General features: G+C 37.4%; 1 long non-coding RNA gene across 6 annotated transcripts in view; it reads right to left on the reverse strand.

The window, feature by feature from the left end:
- Gm31588 overlaps window positions 1-8,615 on the reverse strand; it is a 43,135-nt gene that overhangs the window by 26,422 nt on the left and 8,098 nt on the right. For 5 of the 6 annotated variants that reach the window (XR_871012.2, XR_871011.2, XR_871008.2 and 2 more), the window contains 2 exons: window positions 8,598-8,615; window positions 6,238-6,345 (listed from right to left, as the gene is read on the reverse strand). The exon at window positions 8,598-8,615 is cut by the window's right edge. This is a non-coding gene — a long non-coding RNA (predicted gene, 31588). Of the gene's footprint in view, window positions 1-4,078; window positions 4,212-6,237; window positions 6,346-8,597 lie in introns of those variants that run through there. The other variant, XR_871009.2, reaches the window with a different exon arrangement.

Genomic DNA, 8,615 nt, shown 5'->3' on the forward strand with positions numbered 1-8,615 from the left:
TTTTCTCTGTGTCTTTATTTCTTTGATTACTCATTCATCTTTTTTATAGTATCTTATTTAATCTCCAAAAGCTTGTGTGTGTGTGTGTACTTTTAAGAATATGTTGCTATTGACTTTAAGTTGGATTCCATTGTGACTAGATAGGATACAAGGAGTTATTTCGATTTTTCTCCACTTGTTGGTATTTATGCTATGTCCAAGTATTTGGGCTATTTTAGGGATATTTCCATGTACTTCTTAGAAGAATATGTAGTCTGTAGTATTAGGGTAAAATATTCTCTTGGTATTTGTTAGGTACATTTGATCTCTGATGTCACTTTTATTATATATATGTGTATATTTTTTTAAATCTTGTCTGGATGACCTGTCAATTAGTGGAAGTAGAGTGCTGATGTTCCCTAATGTTGCTGTGTTGAAGTTAATATGTTGCTTACTACATAGTAGCATTTGTTTTGCGAACCTGGTTGCACGTAGGTTTGGTGCCCATGTGTTTACAAATGTAATGTCCTTTGAGTGGATTGCTCACTTAATCCATATGAAGTGATGGCTGTCTCTATCTCTATTAATTAGTTTGGGCTTTAGCTTTATTTTTCTAACATTCTACTATTTCAGTCAATGCCAGTTTGTTTCCTGGTTCCATTTGTTTGGAGTACTTTTCTTCTTCCTTTTGCTCTAAAATAGTATCTATCCTTGAGGGTAAAATATGCTTCCTGTAGTCAACGTAAAGGGTGGGTCATGCCTCTAAATCCAATTGGCTAGCCTATCTCTTGTGATGGGTTGTTAAGCCCACTATTATTTAAAGTTATTATTGAAAGTCCTATGTTGATTGCTGTCATTGTATTGCTCTTGCAGTATTAGTTTTCTTCATCCTAATTTGAACACTGCTTATTGTAGCCTCATTTGCTTTCTTTCTGTAACCTCTTAGATATGGTTATACTTCCTGTTCAATATGAAGGGCTACTTTTATGGACATAAAGTTCTTTGGCTGCTTTTTAGTTAGGTAAGTTTTTTTCCCCTCTCAATCATGAGAGATAACTTGCTGAGTATCACAGTCTAGTTTGACATATATAGTCTTAGGACTTAAAGATCATTGCTCTAAGCTCTTCTTTTAAAGTTTCCATTGTGTGTGTGTGTGGGGGGGGGTAGCTGTTATTATGGTAGCTTTGCCTTTATACATGACTTGTTACCCCTCTTACAGCTTTCAATACTCTTCACTTGTTTTATATATTTAATGTTTTCATTATGATATAGTATAGGACTTTTTTTCCTGGGCCTATTTCTTGTTCTGTGTGCTTTTTATTTCTACAAGGGCATCTATTTCCCTAGATTTGGAGAATTGTCTTCCCTAAACATTTTGAAGATATTTGTATGTGTTGACTAAGGTTTTCCCTCACTTTCTAACCCTGTAATTCATATCATCCTAAAGATCCTGCATATTACATTAGTGAAGGTTTTGAGAACTACCCCTTCTTAATTGCAGAATTCCATTCGTCTGCCTTACCTTCCACTCATGCTATTCTGTCTTCTACATAACATTTCTTTTGGTAAGACTTTCTACTTAAATTTTTTCCATAGGCTTACTGAATTTTCCATTTCAGTTTAGGTTTTCTTCTGTATTTCTATTTAATATACTCCTCATATCTTGAGTTGTCTTTATTGTATATTCAACCTTTTTATGTTTTCTCAGATTTAATCAGAGTTTATCCTGTCCTCTTTAAATTCACTCAGGTGCTTACCCAAGTCATCCTGGAACTTGAATTCTTTGGACATGTTTATAATTGTTTAAATCTGCATCTTAAGACTCATTTACATTGTTGAAGAATATTGCTATAGAACTCACCATCTTTGTGGGCATATATTGGCTTGGTTTTTTATATTGCTTGTGGGGTTTTGTGTTTTGTTTTGTTTTGTTTTGTTTTGTTTTGTTGTTGTTTTATACAGAGTCCTGGGAAATTATAGTTGGGTGGTTGGTTGTTTTATTTTTTTGACATGAGTTTCTTGCCTACTTGTGTTAAGTGGTGGTTTCTTTTCTTTCTTCCTTCCTTTCTCTCTTTCTTTCTTTCTTTCTTTCTTTCTTTTTTTCTTTTTTTCTTTTTTCTCTAACCAGGCTGGTTTTGGAAAAGGTGGGGGGTTGTTTGAAATTCAGGCTTTTCATCACTCAATGCTCTTTATAAGTGGAGAGGCTAGGGTGATTCCAGTTCAGGGCTAATAAAGGTCCCAGGAGTTTTACTTGTTTCATGTTCACTTGCTTGGGCAAGGTTCTGGGGGAATACAATGTAGGATCTTGTGTGATATCATTGATGGACACATGACAGGTCCTGGGCCAAGGTCCCATGACAAGCAATAGGATGGGTCTGAGGTATCTACCATTATTGGCCTTGTATGTAGCTTCTTGGACTGTCTTAGAACTGAAAAGTTGGAGCTGGGTGGGTCCAAGGATGTCTTTCTATCTGAAGCCACCTTTGTGACTGTTAGTTACCTATTAGGGTGGAGGAATAGGTATAGGGAGAACCATAGGGTCTTATTCATGTAAGGAGCTGCTATCTGTGTGGATGCTTGGACAAGGTTTGGTAGTAGGTAGCTAAGAAGAGCAGATACAATAACATTTATCACCACTGGGCATCTGTGCAGGCTGTTTCAGCAAGGTCCTAGGGTAAGGCCAAGGCATTTTACAACTTGTTTTGAGACTCGATGGCTTATCAAAGAAGAAAAAGAATGATGCTGTTAAATAAAAGTCATCTAAATCATTTGTGTAATTCTTATTATATGGCATTTATTTCTTGCCACCGAATTCAAATCAAGCCTCATACTCAATCATGTGTATTGTGATTTTTCCTAACAGCAGATGATGTGTAGGATTACACTTCAGTGCAAGAACACAGCACAGAGACTTGATCTGAGAAACAAAAGTGAGGAGAACAAAACCACTGGAAGTCATAGGCTCCCTTAACCCATAACCAGTGAAACACTGTCTCGAAACACATATACCCTCTCACCATGCATGCAAAAAAAAAAAAAGGTGATGTGTAGATATTTTAGATATGAATACTAAATAAATTGATTGAAATCGTGTTAAAGAAGAGGAAGTAAAACACAGTGGGTTTTGTTTACTGGGCCACTGCTTTGTGGCTGACCAGAATTGTCAGTGTGGTAATAATATCGAAACTCATATCAAAATTCACTTTCTGGGATATTTCCATTTGCAAATATCTGCTTTAAAACGGTCATCTAAACTGGAAGTGTAAGACATTTAAAATGTTAAGATTTGGTGTTTTGCCTGAAAGAAAAGTAAAATAGGCGGAAACTGTTTCATAATGAACATTACAGAACACAAGATTAGACTTTTTATACATCCCTGAGTGTAAATCATAGAATCATTACTATAAGCTCACAGGCTTGAATGAAGAAATCAATCTAATTACTCGGTGTTAGGTAACTTGACAGATTTTACACATCTGATCAGTTTTGTGCATTGTAGAATGAGAATATAAGTAGACAGAAAATGGAGGGAAGAAGAGGCTTTTAAACATATAGAACGGGCATCTGGAAGTGCGGGAAAAGACTGTCTTCATTCCCTTGACATTTAAACACTACCTGCCATTCGTATCTGAAAAAGCAGTATGTGCAATGCACTTAGAGCCTTCCCTCTGCTGATAGGATTCTGGCAGTGTCACATTTTTGGTGGGCTTTGAAGTGACTCCACAGTAAAAAGGTGGAAGCAGCCAATGCAAAGACCGGAGAGGTCCTCTTTGTTAAATACTTTAGAAAAGATTACTACTTATATTTAGCCAATAGTACAAAGTTTAAAGCATAATTCCTGATATCAATACATTATGAGTGCTACATCTGTTTACTATCTTATTGCCTTTTCAAAATTAATTTAGCATTAACTATATATTAGTTATAGTTAATTATATAATATAGCATTAACTAGTAATCAGCAAATATAGTGAGTATTTTATTACTTATACTTCATTCACAAGTACTTTGTGTATTTTAGGCTATGTCTTTAGGTACCTTGAATGTTAGCAATAGAAACTACAGAAGAGGAATATAAATAGACAGTTCTTACTTTTAAAATGATGGCAGGTATTTAAAATCCACTGATTCGATAAGTAAAGATAATATATGTTTTTAATTATTTTTCCATGCTGCAGATGGCAGCAATACTTCACATTATCATGGATAGACTGTAGCTAGGCAGGAGGAATCTGGGGAAAGCACATTTCGATTAGCAATTCACTTTGTGCTTCCTGTAATCTGTGAAAGCATGCAAGTTTCGTTAGTAGGAGGGTGAACTTTGATGTTCACTGTCTTATCAACAGAGAAGCAGACTACTTTTCTAACTGGATGATGCACACCACAAAGATTTTGTGGTTTCGTCTTTGAGAGAACAGACATAATGCAATTTCAATCAATTTTGTAAGCACATATATTCCTTACAGTTTCCTTGAAAACTGACTAGTGTTAGTCTAACAAGTGAGAACAACCAAAAAGATCAGGCATAGAAATCGGGCGTAATGGCTCACTCTTGTGATGCAGGACAAGAGAGGTTGAGGCAGGAACATTGTGAAAAGTTCAAAGCCAATCTCTTATGCATAGTGAGTTAATACCAAGGCAGCCAAAACACCACATCAATACTCTATGATGCTCCAGTATAGGGTAATGCAGGACCAGGAAGTGGGAGTAGGTGAACTGCTGAGCAGGGGAAGTGGGGAGGGAATAGGGGGTTTTCAGAGGAGAAACCAGGAAAGGGGATAACATTTGAAATGTAAATAAAGAAAATATCTAATTATTTAAAAAAAATAAGAATTGAGGGATCTTGGTGGGTCAAAGAGACCACAAGAAGACTTACAGTGTCAACCTACCAGGGGGCTCATACAGACTGAACCACCAACCAAAGAGCATTTACCATCTGGATCTAGACCCCATACATATTTGTTGCAGATGTTCATCTTTGTCTTCACATTGGTCACCTAACAATTGGGACAGACTGTCTCTGACTCTGTTGCTTGCTATTGGACTCCATTCCCTTAACTGGACTGCTTAGATAGGCCTCAGTGAGAGAGGACATACTTAGTCCTTTGGTGACTGGGTGTCCCAGAGCAGGGCAGTACCCAAGGGAGCTTCAATTCTCTGAGGAGAAGAGGAAGGGGTAGTGGTGGGAGGGTGGGTCTGGGTGGGGAGGGGAGGGCAGTGATCAGGATGTAAAGTGAATAAACAAATTAATAAAAAGAAAAAATGTCCAGCATAAAGCTAAGAGTAGATTCCCAAAAGATGACTTTTCTTTGTCACTAAAATTTAAACAACCTCAATCAAAAATCTAAAATTACTGAGAGTTATGCAGCAAGTCTCTTCAGGATGGCCATTGCTACTGCATCATGATCCCTTTCAGAGAAACTTAATGAACGATGGGCAACTGCAGCATCCTGTCAGATATCTTCCCCCTTGTAGTTTAATCATCAAGCCAGCGTTAGAAGGTCTGATAGTGATTATATGTTAAAGCAAGCTCTTAGGATCATAAACTAGCATGAGCACAAAACCATGCGGCATGCACTATCCAGTACTGGGTGTGGTGTTAGAAGGGAAAAGGGAAATAAAAGAGAAATCAACTCTATCTTGCACAGGTGATTTTGAACTCCGTAAGTATTTAACCACAGGGATAGATGATTTCTTAAATACCAGTGTCCAGGCCTCATTAAAGACCAATTATATTGTCATCTGTATACCTGTTTTCTTGGTCACTATAAACTTTTAAAAGAAAAGTCTATCTAAATTTTGTATAATAAGCAATAGCAGCTGCCTACGTAATTTTGGGGAAAATGGAAATTTAATTCGAATCCAAACTCCGTGTTTATTATTCTAAAGCTTCAGGGAGTCGGCTTTTTAGTGGACTCATGTCACTCTGGGATCTGTGTGCTGATCCCAAGCTTATTTTCTTTGACTTGCATTTCAAATGAAGCAGGTAATTACAAGTTATCAATACTAGCAGTGATGTCATATCACCTCTTAGACTCCTTCCTGTCCTTCAAGGCACTTCCACAGATACTAAATGTCCTCAGCTGGGTCTCACAGGAACTTGAGAGAGTTTCAGTCATCTGTGACACTAAAGATGAGCCCTCCCCAGTGCATGGAAAACTTAGAAATTAACAATAATTAACAAGAAATTAAGCAACTTTATTCTGGTTTATATCAGGTTGTAAATAGATAAAACATATAGATAGCAGTGACTCACACCTTTGATAACAACCTTTAGGAAGAACAGGTCGATCTCTAAGCTCAAGGATATCCTGGGTCTACATGGTGAGTTCCAGGACAACCAGATTTTATACACAGAGAAAAGCTCTGGAAAGAAAAAAAAAAGAAAATATACATAAACATATAGGATGAAAAGAATCTACAACACAGAACAAACCAAAGCAAGCTGATTTGCATAAATGTTCAGAATCATGATTTACTTATAAATCATAAAAATATCACATAGAAAAAGGGAGAGAGAGATGAAAGCAGAAAGAAGAGAGAGTAGAAAAGTGGGGAAAAAAATCTAAATTCCTTAACTGCTATTGTAGAAGCAAACCACCTAAAACAGATATTCATTTTCTTCAGCTATACATATAATAGAATGACAGGCAGGCACAGGTCTGCTCCAAAGTATTTCAATGTGTAATTTATAGTTGAGCAAGCATGTGCTCGATCTTATAATAGTACAGCTGTAAAGATCATAGAGATCTAATTTCAGGAAAATGTTTATATAGATTTTTTTTTAGGAAAAACGATCTCCGGAGCTTTATTTTTGAACTTGAATTGGCAAACCCTGGCCAGAGAGTCAAACTTCCCCATTCTACACAAGGAGAGTCTTATCTACCAAACTCAGAGGAAGAAATGGAAGCTCGATCAGAGATAGGAAGGCATTCTTGGGGTTTCTTGGCATAAGTCTGAATACACAAGGGAGCCACTAGCCCTCCCAATCTCTCAGAATACTCTAGGGAGAGCTCTGGGGATTTAGGCACTTTGTTTCAGAACACAAACTTAACAATTGTTTCTTGGCCTTCTGGCTAAGAATAAATGTTGTGTATTTTGGTTGGTTAATGGATTTTCAGACTGCACCTTGTCAAATGTAATTAAAGAAGCTAGCTGTAGTTTTTGTCTACATGCCATAGAGAGAGAGAAATGAAAAGAATAAATAACATGAGAAGGTCAAATTTTCTGTTTGCCGTAGCAGAAACACAGCTACATATCCATCTGTAAGCTACATAAAATGTGTGCAGTGTGATTAAAAGGATGACAGCTGAAATACCTCTACCTTTCCAGTCTTAGTCTACTCTAAAAATAATTGCTTCTTTAGCTTTGCTCAATCTAGAAGAAAAGTAAATATGCATTATAGAAAAATGGTGCCAGGCAGTGGTGGCACATGCCTGTAATCTCAGCACTTGGGAGGTAGAGGGGGGGCTGAATTCCAGGCCAGGCTGGTCTACAGAGTGAGTTCCAGGATAGCCAGGGCTACACAGAGAAACCCTGTCTCAAAAAACCAAAAAGAAAAGAGAAATGGCATCAATAGTCTTCTATTCTTACATATGAGTAAACTAAGTACTATTATACCCATGTATACACATTTATACAAATATACACATGCACAGACACACACACACACACATATATATGTGTCTGTGTCTGTGTGTCTGTGTGTCTGTGGTGTGTGTATACATACATATACTCACATGTATATGTATGTATACACACTTATCTCCATATTGTGGTGACTAGTCTTTGTTGTCAACTTGGCCATATCTGGAATTAATTAAAACCCAAGCATCTGGGCACATAGGTGAGGGAAATTTTTTTTTCTTTGGATTATTTGAAGTATAAGACCTACCCTAGCCAGGAGGTGGTGTCACACCTTTATTCCCAGCACTTGGAAAGCAAAGACAGGTGGATCTCTGTAAGCCCTCAAGGCCAGCCTGGTCTACAGAACAAGGTCCAGGACAGTCAGAAGGACTACACACCAACACACACACACACACACACACACACACACACACACACACACAGCCCTGTCTTGGCAGGAGTTGTTGGGGTTGAGGAATCATCACTCAAACCAAACATTGATCCCAGTTTAGCAAGAACAGTTTACTGAACACACACCTTAAAAGGGAGTCAGGAGCCTAACTGTAGTCCTAGTCTGCTCTCAGAGTAGACTTTTTATAGTATAAACCAGATTCAAAAGTTCAAAGGGCAAGGAGGGGAACAGCTGGCTTACTAGGCAAAGTCTTATCAGCTACCCTTTAAGCTGATTGGTCCTGAGTAAGGTAAGGGGGTAGAGTAGATGGGTGGCAAACAGGGGAATGTCAGAAGATTGAGATAACAGAGCATGAGTATTATAATAATAACTTTTTGGGTTATTAGTAGCATTCTTCAGTGTCATCTGCAAAAAAATTACAGTGAACATACATCTATAAAACTTTCTGAGTCCTTTTGGTGTTAATTATATGTATATGTCTTTATGGTTGACCACTTGGTAATGGTTAACCACTCAAGGGGCTTATCCTTGGGGAAGACTAATTTTCCCTCTCCAGAAGTTGTAAATTGTAATTCTTTACCTTGGGGTAGAGGTCCAT

The sequence above is a fragment of the Mus musculus genome, chromosome 9 (genome assembly GCF_000001635.26).
Source record: "Mus musculus strain C57BL/6J chromosome 9, GRCm38.p6 C57BL/6J".
Taxonomy (NCBI): domain Eukaryota; kingdom Metazoa; phylum Chordata; class Mammalia; order Rodentia; family Muridae; genus Mus; species Mus musculus.